Here is a 20007-nt window from a genome sequence, read left to right as displayed (position 1 = left end):
AGATGAAAGAGAAAATTATGATGGTAATCATCTTTACTAAGAGAAAAGGAAAGCTCTTTGGGAAAATTTCCAGTGCTCAAGAAAGGGGGAGAAGGCGGGGAGGGAGCGTGATAAGGTCTCACACGTTCGATTGATTGTTCCCATCTAACAAAAATAGCCCCAGCCTGCTCCCATTGTCCTGCAGCTGCTGGCTTCATTATGCTCATTGTGTGTTTCCTCGTGGCCCAGCAGCGCGGTTGCCCAGTTTCCTCTCCTTCATTTCCTAACAAGATCCGTGATGAACTGTAGGAAGAGCCAGCAGCACTTCAAAACAACGCCTTGCAAGTCTTGCTGTGGCTCTGAAAAAAAAAAAAAAACACAACAAAAAACACAACAGGCAGCTTGCTCATAGCATTGCAAGGCTATTTCAGGCAAGCTGCCATTGCAGGTAGCTGGGCGGTGTCCTGAATCAGGGTTCCATTGCTTGCATGTATGCATTTAGTTATTTATTTTGGTAATTCCCAGGGCATGTTTGTGTTCCGTGTGTATTTCACACTTGCTCATTAGGTGACAGAAGAAGCCTCCTGCGAGCGAGGCCAAAAGATCTTAATTTTGGGAAAAGAATCTGTACATCGAGATGTGAACATTGGATTTAAAAGGTCCCCCTCGCCTTTATGCACTTAACAGCGAGTGTTAACTCTCTGAAGGATCATTCCTCTCTATGCAAGCAGTTTTAGGATAAAGAACAAGGTGTGGAGTGGAGTTCCGCCTGGCTCCTTTGCTGCTGCTAGAACCATTTAAGCTACTGCTGAAATATCAAACTGACCTGGTGCAGCTGGATTGCCTCTATGGCGAGGCTGCCCAGCCCCTGTGGACAGAAGCCGTAGAAAGCAAATGATCACTCCCAAGAGTGGTGTTTTCTGCATACAGAACTTAAACATCAGAGCACAGTAAATGAATGCTGTGAGATGGTTGAAAAAAAAATCCTACAAATATTTTGCATCCTATTAAATCCTCTTTAGATGAATTTCTCTGTCTTTTTTTTTCCATCCCTTAAGAAATTACAAAAAACTTTTCTACAGAGAATTTACAGAGACCACTAGTGTGCATGTATGCCTTTCTTCCAGCATGGATTGAAGATTCAAGCTCCGTGTCATACCCCACCGTGTTTCTTGTTCTTTAAGAAATGTTTTCTTCATGAGAGAGTTCCATTTGTGCAGAAATAATCTCAGATGTTTCAAACAAAACCAGCTGAGGGAAAGATTTGTTATTTCAATCTGTGTTTCTTTGTTATTCTTTATTATTTGTCAATGCCTCAATAGTTCCACCAATAAAATCAGCTTGAACAAATCCTGTAGGTGAAACAATCAGTTTCTGATGCGAGGTGCTAGATAAAACCAGACAGCTACAGACTAATCTCATGGCTAGGGTGAAGCCTTCTGCCCTGATATTTCATCAAAATGTCACCCTTCAGGAGCAAACACCGGCACCCAGATGTAGGTGAGCCTTACACAGACGGAGGGGGAAAAAAGCAGCGTGGGAATAATCAGCAAAAGGGAAGAGCACCTTTGAAAGCATCCTCAGTAAAAAAAATATTTTTCCAGCCCCACTCCTCCCTCAGCAATCAGTCTGTTTCCTGGATAAGTGACTTGTTAGCCCTGGAAACCCAGCCAAACAGATAAGCTACACTTCAGTTCACCTTATTTGCTGCCAGATATTCAGTCCCAAAAACACTTGGTGGTCAACAATTCTTAATCTAAATGTCAGCCTTCTCTTCTGTACTCCTCTCACATATTTCACATAGCTTTGAGCAAGGAAATTCTTCGCAGGCGTTTTCAGAGATGCTCACAACCCTCCCCACAGCCCCTTCCTGTTCATGGTCCTTGCTGGGAGCACCAGACCCTTGAAACATTCATATTTGTGAAAAGGGATTTAAAAACACATCAAGCCTCCAAGAATAATGGAAAGGGTGAACAAATACTTTTTGTGTTTCAAATAACAAACGAGGAAAGGAGATAACATAAATCACTGACCGGTTCCTGAGTTATCTATGATTTCACAACACCTCACACAAAGCTCGTTCGAGAATCTGAAGCCCACAGACTAATTGGGGTCTTAAAGCTGCTGTAAAACTCTAGTCAGAGTCTGTCTTTGCTGTAGCTTGACCTAAATTCTCCAATATCCACCAAAAGCCCTGATTTGACAGAAAGCAACATTAAATAAGCTTCCTTTAAATGTTGCTACTAATTCTCTGGCATGTATTTTAGCAGCTTTCCTAATACTTTTGTTCAACATCATAGCAATGTATTCATTCTCCCAATATTAAGACCCTTGAATTTTTACTTCCAAAGTAAAACTAAAATATAAAAAAGCAAAGTAAAACTAAAATACAAAAAAGCAAACAAACAAATAAAACATCCTGCATTAATTAGATAACAACAGAGTAAAACAACAAAGTAATTGTTATATCTACCTCATCAATTAAATGGCTTTTTCAAACACACAATACTTCATTTAGTTGAATTAAGAACAATAAAGATCAATTAATATTGATTAAACGTTAAAAAAAAAAAGAAAGATGACATTAAATAAATGGCAGGTCAGTTCCTACTGCATAAAAAATGAACTCTGCTGAATGTTTAGGCAAGGCACTCTCTTTTAAGTTCAGTTAAAAACCTATCTAAAAACAAAGCAAAATTCAACAGGCAATCCCTGTCTATCTTGGGAGATGTAGATAAAGCAAAGATCAGGTGTGCAAATGAATGGGCCCGTGGTTACTTCTCTCTAAGACAGACAGCATCCAGAGAAGCAATCCAGTACAGCCTCCACCTAATGACTTCTTTCTTGGATACTCTTTGTACTATACTGTCCATTTGCTGTCCCTAAAAATCTTCGAGTCCTTGCAGATATTTTTCATTACTATGGTAACTGTTTTGAGAAGAGCTGGTGATACAATCAGAGACAACCGTCACTAGCCAGACTGAATCAATCACTGGTTTATTAGTTGTATTGGGTCCTTCATACTCTCACAGACAGCTAAAATGGGAAAACTGAGAACCTGCTCACTCCCAGGCCTGAGGCAGTTTGCACCACATGTTGGGCAGGCTGTGTAATGAGAAACAGGCTTTGTAGCCAACCAAAACCCATCACAAACAACTGCCTAAAAATACTGTGTCCTCCAATAGCCCATAATTTATTTAGTTTTCCTGCTACGTCTTACTCCTCAGCCATCTCAGGGTAGGCCTCGTGGAGGACTGTGCCCAGGCTCAGTCTGCCCAAGGCAAACCAATTGCTGGAAGCAGATTTCCTGCTGGAAAGGTCCACATCTGGGCATGTGCACAGCTGTCTTATTTTGACACCTCACGTTTATGCCCCGTTGGTCTTAGGAAATGAAATCAGGAAGCCCTGGTGCGAGTTTTGAGGAAGACATCCCTTGCTCTCACACTGACAGCTTGGAAACTCCCTTTGGAGATCAGAAATTTAGCTTTAAATCTTCTTAGGCTGAGGGGAGATTTGGACAATGTACTCCCAATATCTCAAAAATGCCTTCAGGCGAGACTTACTGCAAGTACCCTTCATATTTTTCAAAGAAATGTCTCTCTCCTCGCTCCTTGAAAGACTGAGGGGAAGCCATTTTCCTCAGGAGTGGCGGGCCGCTGCTGGCCTTCCTCATAGCCCCGAGTAAGGAACCTGCACCTAAATGTGATTCCAGATCTTCCAATATTTTTCTTTTTTTCCCCAGCACCGTTCTGGGCAGCGTCACCATGATGGTTTGCCTCAGCACCCAAACCGAGGTAGGCCGACCCCCGGTGGTTCGTGTCTTCCATTCGCCAGTTTGGCTCATTTCTTTGCTTGCGTGCGTGACTGTTGAAAAATAACTTTTCACTTCTTAGGATGCCTCCTGACATCTGACAGGGTACCAACAGTCCACAAACCAGAGCCCCAAAAGACCTATTGATCCACATTGAGGTACCAAGCACTGTCCCAGGCCTCGGTATCTGTCTCTTGAACCTAGACACCAAGCACTGCTGTCCTGTGAGGTAAATGAAGGCATTTAGGCTGTTTATTGACTCCAGCTCTACAACCATCACAAAAGATCTCCCATTCTAAAAAATGTGTCAGAGTTACATATTTCTTCCTGCCCCAGGAGTGCCAGAATGATCTCAGGTGCGTTTTGGAAGGATTAAGTACATCTGACCTGATAACAGCTTGCTGATGTTCTCAAATACTGTAGGGAATCACGATACTGAAACTCTCCTTGCTAGCTCATCTTTCCACATCATATAACCTATAAAAATCCTGCATTGCCTTTTTGGGACTGAACTAAGAATTTTGGCTGGAAAGAGACTGTCTCCCACTCTTCTGCAGGCTGCTAAAAAAAGCCAAAAGAGACGTACAGACCTTTGCGAAGACTCACACAGCTGTAGTCATACTTTGCATCAACAGAGGTTTTACCAACTGGTTTTCCGTTTAGGTCTGCTGCAGATCCCTGTGATTGTCAGTGCCACCTCCTGGTACTGAAACGTACTGAAATCCAGCCATGTAGGAATGCCAGAATTAGGAAATGCAAAAGGTCCCAAACCCCAAGTTACGTTCAATTTCAGTTGTTCTCCACATCCTTTCATAAGCAGCTGTTTATTTTGCAGGTAATCACAAAGTTAAATATTCTTGTACATAGAAATGAATGAAAAGGCAGAGGAGATGTCAAAGGCAAGAGGTCACTATGGACTTTCCAAGATGTTCATAACACATCTAAACCCAAAACAAAAATGGCAGTCAAACTATCAGGAGCCAAGCAAGAAAAGCTTTGGGAGTTTAAAGTTTTGGTCAGAAATGCCTGCATTCATTGAAGGACTGAAGAAATATCTGCAGCATGTATGAACAAAAACAGCAAACAAAAATGGAGATCCTGATCGAAGATTTGAGAAGCCCCTCAAGGAGTCACCCCAAAGCCTCCATATCACTACTCATCTCCTGGGGCAGGTCAGATTTTTGCCAGCCTATTTACAGAAATCACATCCTAAAAAGACATGTGGAAGAGAAAAACTGGCACGTATCCACAAAACCAAACAATCCCAAAAACCGAAGCACAGGACACATATTTTTTCAGCAATACCTTCCCACCTCTTCTCTGTCCGTCTCACAGCCTCAGGTCTGAAGGAGCAGTAGTCTTCTCTCTTTGCCGTCACATGAAATTAATCTTTGCTAATGCTGCAGTGAAGGGCCTAAAATGCAGCATTCAACCTCTGGCTCCAGGAGAGGGCAGTGAAACACGGTTAAACTTGGAAATGGCAAATGCAGGCTGAAGAGCTCAGTGACGCCTGCTAAATCAACCCAGACATTGACCTTGGTGGCACCGGCACGGGCAGATTCAGCAGAAGGAGCTGCGAGAGAGGTTTGCACGTGTTGCGAGCCCCATAAATTGATTTGTGTCACTATTTCCCAGGGAAAAAAAAAATACAACCACTTTCTCTCTTTCTCTCTGCCCACAGAGAGGAAAAAATGTCATTAGGAGGCGGTGTTCACTTGCACTTGGGTTAATAGGTCTCATTTGTTCTGCCAGTGTGGAAGGAGGCAGAACCAATGGAAGAACTTGTAATTCTGCTTTATAATTAAGATAATGTGCCATACCAGCCCTCAATCATACTTTTGGACGCTGCAGTGTCCATGACACATCTTGGAGAGACCGTGGCTACGATTAAATATTTTTGATAACCCATAAATATAACATTAGTTGCCTGGGTTAGGTTTCTGATAACATCATTCATTTCAGATCATTCAATTAGCGCAGACAAAGGGGCTCTTTCCAGGAGACATAATGTCATTGTCTCTGGAAAGGAACGCACTTCCCAATGACTGTTTATCACTCTGTAATTACAGGGCTGTAGCAGCCATTCTTTATATTACAAGGAGTCCTTTCTGTGCCCAAGGATCCAGCAGTTCTTTGTTTTAATTTATTTTCCTCTTAAATACCTCCTGCTATTTAAGCAATAATTCCCTGTAAATCAATTGTTAGCAGCAGTTAATGACTGGTTGGTTAATTAATAACTGAAAGCAAAGCGGAGGGTGTTCGCCGCTCTAACAAACCACCCCATGTTAACCGTGGTATTATTGCTAACGTACCCTATAATCAATGACTTCTCCCGGCGGTGGCATAGCCTATGTATCACTTAAAGAAGGGACTGGCTGAGTTGCAATAGGTGACAACACGAGGAAAAAAGTCACCAAGGTAGCTGTCAACACTGCTGAACCACGGGGTCAACCTGAATGGGGCTGTCCCCACGCTCTCCCCAATGCCTCCATCAGAGTGATTTTGGTCCTACAGATCCCTCAGCTTTGTCTCTTGCTCGCCCTGGGGTCAGCCAGGAGCTGGCTACTGAAATCCCTGCCAGCAACACGACAAAAAAGCCCTGGGTCTTTGCCTGTGTCAGAATCTGATTACTGGAGTACTCAGGGGTGTCTGTGCTCTGCTGGAGAGCAGCATTAAGATGTTTTTAATGCGAGGGTCTGCTCTGCTTCTCTCTCCAAGGGACAGATTCTCAGATAATCTCTTTTCACAACATTCTCATTTAATATTTATATAAGCCTGTTTTGTCTCTTATCTTCCACGAAATAAGGTTTGGAGTGATGCTGCCATGGAGAACGAAGGAGAGTCTAAAGCAGGCAGTAATTGATGTTCAGAAAGAGAGTATGTGTAATGGACCAGCTGGCTTATTATGAACTGAAATACTGCAGTATCTTCAGTACAGAGGATGGTAACAGAGAATAAATGTTGACATTTTCGTGGTGAGCAATGTAAGGCCATCAAATCAAACAATTTCTGGCATATAGTCAAAGCAGTGTTAAAATGGAAACTCTAGCGATAAGAACAGTTTTGCCTTTTTTTTTTTTTTTTTTTCTGAGCAGAAATGTGAAGCTGTATGAAACCTCATGGAATGAGCTCCCTGCACTGAAACAGAGCCAGGGCCTCCCAACAGGCACTGTCTGACTTGTCTGAAAGAGAGAAAAGGAAAAAAAAAAAAAAAACACAACAGCAAGGAGCATCCTTGCATGACAGCGCCAACTCTTCTCACCCTGACATTAAGTGGCAAATTAAGATAATTTCTGCTTGTTATCCTCTCTGTGACCAAAGAGAACAATTGATCACTGTCTTGTTCACAGCCACCACTTACGTATATATATACACACACACACACATATATATATACTGGAAGTCTTGTCATATTTCTCTCTCAGCCTTCTCTTTCCTGAAGTAAACAAACCCAATTCCCAATTCAGCATCTCCTCGCAGTTCGTGCTTCTCAGCACTCTGCGCTCTGACTGCTTTCCTGGTGTTTTCTGTTTCCTTGTATTTTCTGTTTCCTCTTCGTTTGCAGCAAAAGGTGGCACCCACAAATGGATGCAGTACCAGAAGTGAAGCAAAGACAGGAAAGTAATCATAGGCTGTGTCTCAAGGATGGCACTCCTCACACAACCCAGAACATTTAATTCATGATTCTCTGCAATCCTCAAGTCATTTACAAACATACTGCTGCCTAGTTATTCTCCCCAGCCACCACCGCCCCACATCATGTCTCTGCATCTCGTCTTCCCAGGTACAGCACTTTGGACTGTTCCTGAGAGAATTTCATTGTAATATTTCAGAATCATTTCCCCAAGCTGTAAAGATTATTTCAAGTTCAAATCCTGGCCTCCTTGGTCTTTCGGTATCTCCTAATTGTGCCATCCACAGGTTGCACTTGTTTGCTTGTTGTTCAGCTTCCAAGAAAAAATATTTATTAAAACCTGGGTATAAGACAAGCTGCTGAATTGCATACTTGAAATATCCTCCCTGACAGTGATCCAGCACTAGCTGTTGCTACAGAGCTATTTTTCAACAGGCTATGCACCTACCCCATTGTAATTATATCTATACCATACTCCTTAGCCTGTCATATATGTCAAAAAGTGTTACTAAAATCAAGCACTGTTGCATTTGCTGCTTCCTCTTTATTCACTAGACAAGCTACTGTGACAAAGAAGGAAATGAGATTGATTTGACATCAATCGTTCTTGACAAGTCTATGTTTTCTTTCTTTTTTCTCTCTTTTCTTTTCTTTTTTTTTTTTCATCACCATATCAGCTGGCTACTTGCAAATTGATTGTTTAATGATTTGTTCCTGTATCTTTTAAGGACCTAAGTTAGACTGACAGGTCTGTAATTCCCAGGGTCCTCCTTCTCCCCTCTTTAAAACATAATACACTCTGTTTGCCCTTCTCATGTCTTCAGGGACCTCCTCTCTCCTCCATGAGTTCTTAAAGATAATCACTAATGGCTCAGAGATTGCTTCAGACAGCACCTTAAGTACTCAGGGGTGAACTCCATCAGGCCCTGCTGACTGCACTACATCCATCTTATCTGAATATTCTTTAATCTAGTTCTCTTCCGTTCCAGCCTCTACTTCTGCCCCTTCGAAAAAACTCAGTTTAATCCACTGGTAACTGATAAAATTTGCAATTCAAAATAATTGGAAATTTTACAATATATTCTTTAAGAATTATCCAGGTTTATGTTTCCTTTCTACAAGTTACAGTTGTAAAAAATATATACTGTACTCATAGAGCCCTATTCACTAGCTGCTAAACCAAAACTTATGGATAGTTTCACATCCAAGAAAGGAGCAGAAAGAGGAAAAGCAAGTAAAACATTGTGTTTTTCCACTCAGGACTCCAACATCCACTTATATACTTGCACTGATTGCAGAAATAGAGGTTTCCATTTCTCCCTACAGCTGTTCCTAAAATTATGCTAGCACCTTCATGTCCAAAACGGCACCTCTGGCAGCATCCGTGATCCAAGTAATGTCCTTAATGAACAGCTCGAGTAGCTTGAATTTGGGAAACTGTTGAACCTGTTCTCTGGAGGTCCTCTAAATTACAATGTACTAAGTCAACGTGTTTTTTGTGTGTTTTTTGTTTCTTTCCTTCTTTTTGAAACAGCAAGATTTGCCGAAAGTTATGATGGGGTTTCCATGTAAGTGTGATGTGAAGACTCACTCTATTTTGCTCTATCAACCACCTGATGCTGCCGTACCCAATGGGAAGGTAACTCCGGTTTCTGCCTGTGGTAGCAGAACAGAACAATTTCTGTGGCTGTCTTTAATAAAGTCTGGTTTTGCCTACCTTTCTCCTCAATAATTCACAATCATTAATGATTTCAGGTGTATGCTTAAGGCTCTAAACTCAATGTCCTGCTGTGCCAAAGCCTGGATTTCGGTATAGCTCTGCCAGCAATTGCTGCATGTTTCTGAATCAAGGCAGTCCATACAACCTAGGATGAAGCTTGTGATGGCTCACAAGAAGCATTCTCATTTGAAGGGATCTATCTCTGGAAGCACGCACACATTCAGAGGCTGTAGGTAAAACAAAAATATAATCCTTTTTCCAAAAAGCTTTCCCCCTTCAGAAAGAATGACATTTGAAATGACAGCTGGGCTTGGGAGTTTTCTAACTGCCTTCTTCATCAAAATTGCATGATGAGTCAAAAGTGACCCTTTGTGCTGGAACGTTGGTTGTGGTGAAACCCTCACTGGCAGCATCTCTGTGGTCTTGAACCAAAATTATATGAAATTGAAGAAGGGGAGAGGTGTACCACACATCAGGCAGTGGCCAATTGGAGGGACACTCATGCAAGACATAGGAACCTCTCATTTGCATGCATGAATATCCACACACTGCTCATCAGATCTACCTTCTGATACGGAGATTTTCAAAACCCCCACAACAGACAAACTCACTGCCACTTAAACCAAAATAGATTGGAAACTCTCATGGCTGGGATGTTGTCCTATGGAAAACTCCACCTTAGAGCCATGCTTGGAAGAGATAACTACCACATAACACAAATGCTTTCCCACAGCACCCCCAACTTACTTTCTCATTCCTCTCTCGGACTGGAAATGGAACTGTTGAGTTCCTCATCTTAGACACTTGGCTGATATCTATTCCTTGCAGCTCGCTTGGAACAATGACTGTGTTCATCTGTGTTTTCTGAATTTGGAAAAACAGAAAAAAAGGAGTAATTTTTGTCCCATGAATCTTCTATTCCTCATCTGATATACAAACATAAATGTTGCCTAAAGGACCCTTTTCTCTGAGCTTTACAGCCATCCTCCTTTCATATCCTTTGTTCTTCCCACTACTTTTTTCAGCCATTTTACTTTGAAGCACCCCCATCGGTCTAAAAATGCTCTTTTTTCCTCTTTTCCTTTCTTCTTCCCTTCCCTTCCTTTTCCTTCTCACATCCCCCTCCCCCTTTAAAAATTTATTTCAAGAATCTGTCCAACCTGCACTCAGGTTATCCATCTCTGGATTTTGCAATTTCATAATCTATCTGAGGATGACTGTATTTTTAACTCCCACTAGTAATTTTGTCTTCTGTTTCAAAGCCACCTTCATAAATCTTCGATGAAGAAGAAGATAAACAATCCTTTATCCCGTTACCATCTTCCTCAAAGTTCAGTAACTCAGCAGGCCAACTTTAGCAGTAAGCTTCAAGTGCTGCTTTTTCCAGTTCTTGAAGCACTGGAGGAGCCAAGGCTGTAAATCAGCTTAAGATTCAGTTGATAACAACCCATCCAACTGACAGGTTGGCCTTAACCAAGCATTGAGTCAGTTTAGAAGTATTCAGGACTTTCCCCCTTGTCCACATTCCCAGTAATCCTTTAAATCAGAGCTTTTGTGGTAAGTATCAGGAACAAAATCAAGCATATCTCACTGGAATTAGGAACTTCTCGTTGTTTATTGCATCTTTAGAGAGCATCTTATTTCTGGGAAAGGTGGAGTGGCCCACAAAGCTTTGCTCCCCACAGAAGGCACATTAGGCAGGCCCTTTAACTTCTCTGCATGAATTTGCTCATCAGGAACAGAGGGGAACACCTGGCTGCTCCCATTGTCTTGGGTAACTGGTGCTGGTTTAGTGATTTTTTAATGCTGCACTTCCAGTCTTTAGGAATAGTAAGTTTTCCAGTAGAATAAATTCCCTGCGAGCACTATTCAGAGCATCCCACTGAGCTACTCAATAACTACTTCAAAAAAGGGGGGAGCCACTGTTATCTTTATCAGGAGGAAGAAAGTGTAGCCCTTGGATCAAGCAGCTCTTCCTGGCATCCGCTTATTTGTTTTCATTGCATAATAATAATAATAATAATAATAATAATAATAATAATAATAATAATAAAAGAAAATTAGCTACATTGATTCATGCATTGATTGCTGGCTGGGGTTTCATTCTGGGTTGCTGCTGGGACTGCAGCATCAGCAGGAGTGGTTGCTTAGCCCTGGATGTGCTGCACAGCCAGTAACCTGATCACACTGTGTGAGAAGCACGGCTTCCTTCTGCTCTCTCCTTGTCCGAGGAGGAAACCCGGCTCCTCCTAATCACAGGCTGCCACCGCAGGGGCACAACTCACTCCTACAGCACATCGACTACTACAGCCTTTATTATATGGTTCCCCAAAATAAAAAGGCCCTGTTGGTCTTGGCTGTGGGGTAGCTTGGAAGTGGATGCATGTCTCTGATGGGAACGCAGGCCTGGATTTCCCCAGACTCTTGCAACGGGGTTGATGGTTCAGCCTTTTTCAAAGAGGCACAAGCCAAAAGACGTCACCATGAAGTTAATGCTATCCCAAGTACAATTCCAGCAGACTGCCTTAACTCTGGTTTGAAGCTTCTTTGCAACCTGGACGTTTTTAGCTGTATCTTGAAAAATCTCTCTGTAATAGGCTCCCAATTACAAAACCCTCATTATAATATGATAGCATATTAAAGCTGCAGTCATGTTCAGCTTCCCTTCGTGCCAGAAACCCTACAATGGACTCACAGTGCCCTTCCTCAGTAGTTACACAAAAGCACAACAGAAAAAAATAAAGCCTAACAAGTAGTCAGGAGGAAGAGAACAACCCTCAGCCAAGCAAAAAGAAAAAAATAAAGCAGGCCAGAAATCCAGCGCTAGGCTCGTACGCTGGTCAGGTTTCAGACACAAGATACTACTAAATAATCTCTCCTCATTTAGGAGTCATCCCCCTGGAAGTGAGTTTGTCTTTGTAAAACATATAGGAACTTGCCTTATAAGATAGGATGTACATTCTCCATACTGCAAAATGCATTTAGTATGCATCCCATCAACTGATGCGTATGAAGTTGAACGTTACCTGAATTACTCAGGTTTTCCTCTGCTGAAAGTAAAAAACTACTGCAGATACTGTGCCCTTTAATATGCTCAGGTATAGCAATTAAGGGTTCAGTAAAATTGGGAATGTTTTTATGTATTTATTTATTTTAATTGGACATGTTAGCTTGAGAACTACTGAGAAAAGAAGCACACTATAGGAGCATCAAAGCTGTAATGGAAAAAAAATAGCCTTCCCTGAAAAAAAAACACGCCTGTAATTAACCACAGATACTACGTTCTGCAAACTGTATCTTTTTTTCCGTATCTTGAACTAATCATCAATGCGTACAGTCACGCTTGAGCAAAACTCTGAATTCTTTGCAAAAAGAAACTTCAGTATGCCAGTACGCTTTACTAAAGTAACTTTAAAATGCACATTCTAATACAAAAATCCAAATGTTTTCATCATTTCACCTGCTCGGCCAGGTGAAGCCAAGGGACAGGCAGATGGGAAGGGGAGGCTGTGGTTTAGGCATAGCCCCAGCGTGCCGAGGCACTGCATTATCCTCCAAATTGAAACGAAAATAACCACGAGTAGCACAGCACATCTTAATCTTCACTGCCGGTAGTGACAGCTTTACTCAATTTTAGTCAGCTATCGAGTAATCAAAATGGATTAAGCAGCAGAAGGAAGGACTGCGCTGGGCTCCAATAAAGCAGCGGGCACTCGAGCGCTTCGGGGAGCCTCCGCACAGCTCCCTCTCTTCATTATCGCTGCGGATTCCCCACTGCTGCCCTTAGGCAACTCCCAGCCACCAGCTTCTCCCACCACACCTAGCACACACCTTCAGAAATTGCTGGGGGTCTGTATGCACACGTGCCTGAGTTTATGTGCTTCAACGAGTCTAATAAGAAGGCTTAAAGTGTTATACCAGGTCCCAGCAAGGCCTTCTCACACCTTAAACAAGGCACAGTGCTTGCACTGGGTCAGGTTTCCTCACCCCACACGTGCTCCAAGAGCTGGGATGGACACGCTGGGACACTCAGCTGCTCGCCTTCATGCGAGCCATGACAGCACTTAGAGGCACAAACCTCCCGGCACGCAATTAGGGTATGAATTAGGACAGCTCTTGTGAAGTCTCTGCCTTTAACTGCAGTTTAGCACTGCCATTAAGCTGTCACACATGGGCTGTGATCTGCAGTAATTTCGTGCGACTGTACATACAAGGCAAGTGGTTAATGCCTCCTCCATAAATCCTGATGGCCGAGCTGTAAGGAGGCTGTGGACGCAGGCTCTGCTAATTCAGTCGGGCATAAACCTGTTCTTTATAATACTAATAAACAACTATGCCCATTTCCCCGGGAACAGGGCTGAAAGCACTTGATGGAAAATGTTCATGACGGGCTAAAAAAAGAGAAATCAAGAGGAAAAGTGACTTTCAGCACAAGATGGCTCCTCCTCATCGTTCAGGTAGCTTGCCTTATGCAGGGAAATTCAGGCCCCTGCTACCTCTGGGGAGAAAATAGATTTAAAGACAAATCCATCTTGAAAGTGATGGAAAACGCTTCTGAAAGTATCCGAAGAACGTTCAAATAGCCTTTGATTATGGATCATTACAAAATTACCCTGAGCCGAGGCCCTAATTTCTTCTCCAACAGCTATCTGCCTCCTCCTAGCTGCAGCACCCCCAGCCCTTGGTACCTCCCCCTCGAAGCTCTGTGCAACATCTCAGAGAATTCAAGTGTCTGCTCTTGGAGGAAAATAGTTTCTAATTAAGCATGTTGTGTGGGTGTGAATAAAGCTGGGCCCACTCCTTGCTGCACTGATGTCAACAGAGAAATGTTTTTTTTTTTCTTTTTCTTCTTTACCAAGAGTGTCAGCAGAGGCAGGGGCCCTGGTGCATTGCTGCTAGCTGTGGTTTTGAAGGAACAGAGGTCCTACGCTACCGGCAACGAACACGGATTTTCTGTAGATTTGGTGAAAGGCTCTAAAGCTTTCTGAATTTTAGATTTAGGGTCCGGGTCTGACGGGGATGGGGTGCACCATAGAGCCACACCAGAGGTAAGAATGAACCCACTGAGCAGATAGCCCAGGAAGATGGTTGTTCACCTACACGTTAGGTACCTGCGGGTCCACTCCAGACATGGACATCGGAGAAAAGAGAGTCATAAAACCCTTTCCTGTACCAGATCAGAGCGCGATTTTGTGGATGTTGAATCAAATGTATATATTCAGGGAATGCTGTGCAGCATTTTCATGGTAAAATAGGTTATTTTGCAGGCTGACAATCTAGCTGAATCATTTTCAGATTTATTCCTTTGTTGATTTGAGGACTGAGCTCAAAACATAATCCTATATTTCCTCATTTTTCTCTATTATAATCCTTCCACAGACACATCCAAAAAAAAAACCAACAAAACAACAGAAAATTGTTGTTATAAATGCAGACAAATAGACACAAACCTTGCAACATCACAATGTAATACAGAGAGGTGAAGATACAGTACCTTTCATCTAGGTGGCTGTCCCCTTAGGCCAGGGTAGCTTTAGATGGTGTTGAAGCTCCTGATGATTTGATCTCCATCTCCTCAGTTCCCTCCCTCAATCCTCTCCGCCACTGGAGCAGCACAGCAGCATTTTGATCACTTTTGGTGTAGGTCACATTCGGTTGTAGCTCCACAGAAGATTCCCATTTGGAAAACAGAAGGAGAAAATTAAGAAGCTGAAAGCCTGGCCTGACACCACCAGAAACTGCACAGTTAGTGTGTTGGGAATAACTTGGTTTTCCAGGTTAAAACGTGACTCCTGGTGAGATTAGAAGAGAGCTCTGCCTCTGTTCTAGCTATATCTCATACGCTGCATGAAAGAAAAGCTGAGTTTGCTGAATGGTTACAACTCATCTTCCATTTAAATTCTCAGCTACAAGCACTCTAGTTATTTCTGCAATAGTAGCTGGTAAAGCCAGGGCCTGCGTGAAACACAAAGAGATTTATTATATTTCAGTAACACAAAATCACATTTTCCTTGTAGAGCCACACAGAAAAAAAAAAAAATCAGTAGCTGGTCTCTGGAGGTCCATCCAGTCCTATAAGTTCATCAAAGTTCATATTCCTGCATCTAAGCATATATTTTGCTTCAGAGCTCAGCTTGTCTGGAGCTGGGAAGGAGTGATCTGGTTTTCCATTTTGATGAGGCCAGCACTTCTCAAAGTTCACCTATGAATAATGTCGGCAGGGAGAAGTGCATCTGGATGATTCAGAAGACACATTTGTGTCAAAATCCATCTCTCCTGATTTTCAATGAAGTGTTTTGATATGCTATGGTACTTCACAAGATTGAAATAAGTGCATTTCATAGCCCTCATCTCCAACTCCCACCTTCCCTATCGCTATATTTCCTTTCTTTTTTTTTTTTCTTTTCAGAAATACCTGAGGCTACTTTTTGTTTTCCTTCGCATAAGATGCAGGGTAATTTGAAGCCTTGTCTCTCAGACTTGTTTCCCTACAAGCCATTGTTCATCGCTATGGCAGCATCTTTCTGCACAAAAGCATCTCTGGGGCCTTTCAGGTGCTGTTTCCCACAGGAAAGTGATGCCAAGACTGTATTTTCCTGCAATAATTGAATTATGCATTTCTTTTTTTTCCCCTCAAATGCAAACTTGTCATGGGGGTTGTTCTCATTTTAGGACCAGCTGGGTTTGGGGAAAAAAAAAAAAAAAAAAAAAAAAAGGTTTTCCTTCATCTGCAATGGACACCATGGCCAAATTTTTGAAATTATCAGAGGATATAGTTAGGCACTTTTCAAATCCTGCAAATGAGAGCTTAATTACCTTCAGGAATACCACCGGAACTGTGGCTCCAGCTGTTTTAACTTTCGTCTCAGCCCCTTGGAGGACTGATTAAAGCCGAAGGCTCAGTGATGTAGATGCAAGGCTTCGAGGTATTCCCTCCCCCAGCTGCCACCCTATCGAAAATTATTTTTCTCCCAGGAAAAGCAGCAAAACAAGCTGTGTGAGCAAGTTTTGGCCACTTGGGTTCACAGTCCTGATGTGATGCAAACCACTGATCAGTTGTTTTGCACTATGCCACTGGTTTGGGTAAAACTTTAGCTGGAACGCTGTAGCCATGGGCTGCATGTTCTTCAGCTAAGCAAGGAACCCTTCTAATTCTAGCCCCGGTGGGACACGAAGGGAGCTCAGGAAGGAGTGAGCATCAGGGGCGGACACTCCTTTAACCCTGGACCCAATTACCTGCACCTGTGTGGCATTTCAGACTGACCCCTTGAACCCCACAGCATACACTGTTCACGACATTCATTCTTAGAGTAAGTCTGAGGACACAAGTGGAATAAAATACACTTCTTACTAGAAGAATTTAATTTTCCCCATGTGTAAGGGAGAGCCTTGCATACAGCATGGAAATCCTGCAGTGGTATTTGAGAAAGGGACAGAGCTATTGATAGCAAAGGACAAAAGTTTTGGGTTTTGTTTCGTTTTTGTTTTTAATGCTAACCGAACAGCGTTATTCCTCAGACTTATTTCAAACTGAACCAATTCCATCTGGCTTAAAGAGTCCTCCAACAGTGTTTCTGTATCATGCCAGGAAAGATTTGCTGTGCCCCTGGGATAGGAGCTGGACTCCTACAGATGTCATGTAGGAAAGCAGAATAATGAGTATAGTGAGACAAACAAGACAGAGAAAAAGAACAGAAGTATTCTCCAACCCTGGCCCTTTTTTATTTTTATTTTTTAAACTAAATTTGAATTTCACTTATGTAAAAGCGTGGGGCTCACCTTGGCTTTCTGTGACCTTGTCACGGCGTGATGCTTTGCCTGCTTGCTGTGTTCCATCAGCACAGGGCACAACGAGTACCAGAAACCGCATGCATGAGCTTGAGGGGGGAGGGAAGGTTGAAATACCACATTAATTCAGCTGGTCCAAGAGTTTCGAATACTCACTAAAGTTGCTGAATGCTTGTTCAGCTTCAGCCTCGAGGGGATGGCTACTGGTTTGCCACGTGGACACCAGGGTTGCAGGGTTACACGCACCCTGCATGGCAAGCAAGTCCCAGCCCCATTTCCCCACCTGCCTGAGCTTCACACAGCACCAGAAAATCGTTTCATTTCCTATAAATAAATAAATAATAATAATAATAATAAAATATGTAGGTCTTGGGCTGGGCTGTTATAGATCCTGAGTAATAGAGACTCCCCACGAAATAACATCCAGGCCCCTTGGGAGGTTTTGAATATCACAGGCTTGCTGTCAGTGCTAGCCCAAAGCAAAGCCTTGCTGAAAAACATGAGGTATCTCCTGGCAGGCAGGGAATTTAAAGTGGAAGAAGGGCCCGGGAGAAGGGAAGAAATGGCAAAAGGAGTCTTGTGGGTTGTAAGAGCTCTAAACAAGAAGGCTTTAGTGACCCTCAGGTAGTCCTGATTCTCTGAAACAAGGGGGAACATAGAGACAAAAAGGATGGAAGGAATGGGGGCTACTCCCAGTCTCTGTTTCTGCATCCCAAGAAAACATACAAAGATCCTTCACAAGGACTCAGCTCCATGCACCATTTTTTCTTCCCCATTCTAGCAAAAATTTTAAAATGGTTTATGGTATATGAAACTCAAAATTTTGATCTTATAAAAGAGTTCAAATATTACTGTGAGGATATGAGCTAAAACAGCATAAAACAGCGACAAAACACTAATGAATCAGATCGTTTTTCTTTACCCAGATCCCCTTGTGTCACCACCCCAGTTTTCTCAGCAGATCCATGTGTGCACAGGAGTTATTCCATGTTGATGCCTCCCTCAGTTCAGGTGCCAGTTTTGTGAGATGACCTTCACTTTTCTCTCTTTTCCCCTCTCTGTAGGGGGAAAAATAGCCCAAACAACAAGCACAGAAGTTTATACGTTGAGTAAAATTTCACAGCTTGCTACAGGTTTCACAGGATGACTCAAGGAGCCTATTAATTTGATTTTCAAATTTTGCAGCTTTAAAAAAGGAACGTCTGGCAAATCCTACAGTCACTCCGCAGTGCCCTCCCGGCTGTGCTCCTCCTAGAGTCAAGTCTTCCTGCTCGTCTCCTCAGCTAGAGAGACCCACCAACTCCTCCAGCTTAATTTAGATTTTGCTTCTGACAGAGCACCGTGAGATGCACCACGGCTCCATCACAGCCACCTGTGCTCTGCCGGGCTCTCCATTTTCTGTGTTCAAGGTGAGGACCAGCACGGTCCAACCCTAGCTCAACTTGCCCCGTCAGCACTAAACTAAGCAAACACAGAGGGTTCGTTCACTTCTGAAATGAACTTAATTTCACTTTAGAGAGAGAAGAGGGGGGAAAGAAAACCACCTGTGATTCTCCCAAAAAAAAAAAAAAAAAAAAAAAAAAAGCTGATTAAATACAACTTGCTCCATAAAAATTTGTTGCCATCTCTTGACAAGGATGGTCTGGTGCTTGCAGCTTCCACTGAATTTCATTCCTATTGTAGCTGAACTTGGGAGAAGTGACAGGGGAAGGATATTAATATATCTCGGGGCTGAGAGGGAGATGTTTTTCAAGTGAGACAGAAGCAATGAGTGTTTTGAACACCTCATACTTCAGAGAAATCCAATTTTCTGTCACAGGCTTTGCAGTGAAGCAAGAATGCTCTTGGAAGTCAGAGACTGGGATGCTAAGTGGCATCTATAAACCACGCAGGAGATGAATGCCTTCTCCTCCTTTGTTGCTTGCAAACGTACCCTTCAGTCTGCAGCAGGAGCGAACATTAGCCCTTGGCACAAGGCTTTGTGCTCAGAGGGTTTTGCACAGAATCCAAATTGCAGCTTACAGCTCCTCATGAAGGCTAATGAAAACGCCTGTGAATTCCCATGCTCAGGAATAACGCAATGCCTTCAAATGTTTCTAGAAGGCAGGGCATCTCTGCTGAGACTACGGCTATGCAGGCAAGCTTGGGCCTTAAGCTCTGGCCAGCAAACATCTGCATTTAACCCTTGGAGGGCTCTCCGTGCCCCGTTTGCTCGCCAGCTCTGGCCAGTCCCGAGGGGGAGCCAAGGGGTGCACAGAGGGTGCCCGCTTATGGGCAGCAAACACGAACTGTTTGGGGCGGGAAGGCAGCCTGCAATCTTCTGACCAAATCCATCCTGGCGAAGAGCATGACAGTAATAACAGCCCTCTTAAAAGGATAAAGGCAAATCCCAGCGCTGAAGTCAGTGGGATCTCCGAATTCCTGGCGGCTTAATCCCAGCCAAGTGCTCAAGCACCGGGGCCGCTCTGCAGGCCGTGGGATGGATGCACCACACGGCAGACCTGCAGCCGGTTCTTCTAACCCAGCTGCTCCTCACACCCGTCACGCTGAAGGCGTTAACGCAGGCAGGGCAGCTCCTTCGGGCAGAGGTCCCTGCCCCTCGGGCTGAAATGTTTCATTAACTTCAGCTGCACTAGATACAGCTAAGCCCTCTGTTTGTGTCCAGAAGTAATACGCTTTTTACCTCCTGCCCAATACACTAGTATAAACAAATTAGATATACATTTTAAGCATGCCATAGACCACACCTGGCTTAAATTTATGCAGTCTTAATAGCACCACATTTAGAATAAACTCCCAAGTGAGGTAAACATGGTTAGAAAATAAGGCTTTGGCTCTCCTGGAAACAAAATATATTCTTTTGTCACTGCTAAATAATGAGACCATTAGTACAAAACATCAGGAAGCATTTAATAGGACATAAGTGGAAGATTTAGTTAAAAGACTATGTAATGGGAAATATTTTCTGTCCAGGGGAGAAGAGCCTGGGAGAAACCAAGCCAAGCCAGGCCATGCTGGAGAGCATGGCCCTGCTCATCCCTTCTGCCTCTCCACCCTGGGAGCAGGAGCCATGTA

At 43.1% G+C, this 20007-nt stretch overlaps 1 long non-coding RNA gene across 1 annotated transcript; it reads right to left on the bottom strand.

The window, feature by feature from the left end:
* Positions 1–3: 3 nt before the first annotated feature.
* On the bottom strand, positions 4–19014 carry LOC106019423 (uncharacterized). Its single transcript, XR_011808860.1, has 4 exons — positions 17855–19014; positions 14639–17021; positions 9892–10008; positions 4–338 (listed from the first exon to the last, which is right to left on the bottom strand). It is a non-coding gene; the product is annotated as an uncharacterized lncRNA (long non-coding RNA).
* Between the last annotated feature and the right edge of the window lie 993 nt (positions 19015–20007).

This window comes from Anas platyrhynchos, chromosome 4 (genome assembly GCF_047663525.1).
Source record: "Anas platyrhynchos isolate ZD024472 breed Pekin duck chromosome 4, IASCAAS_PekinDuck_T2T, whole genome shotgun sequence".
NCBI lineage: Eukaryota > Metazoa > Chordata > Aves > Anseriformes > Anatidae > Anas > Anas platyrhynchos.
This window is presented reverse-complemented; position numbering and strand designations above follow the sequence as displayed.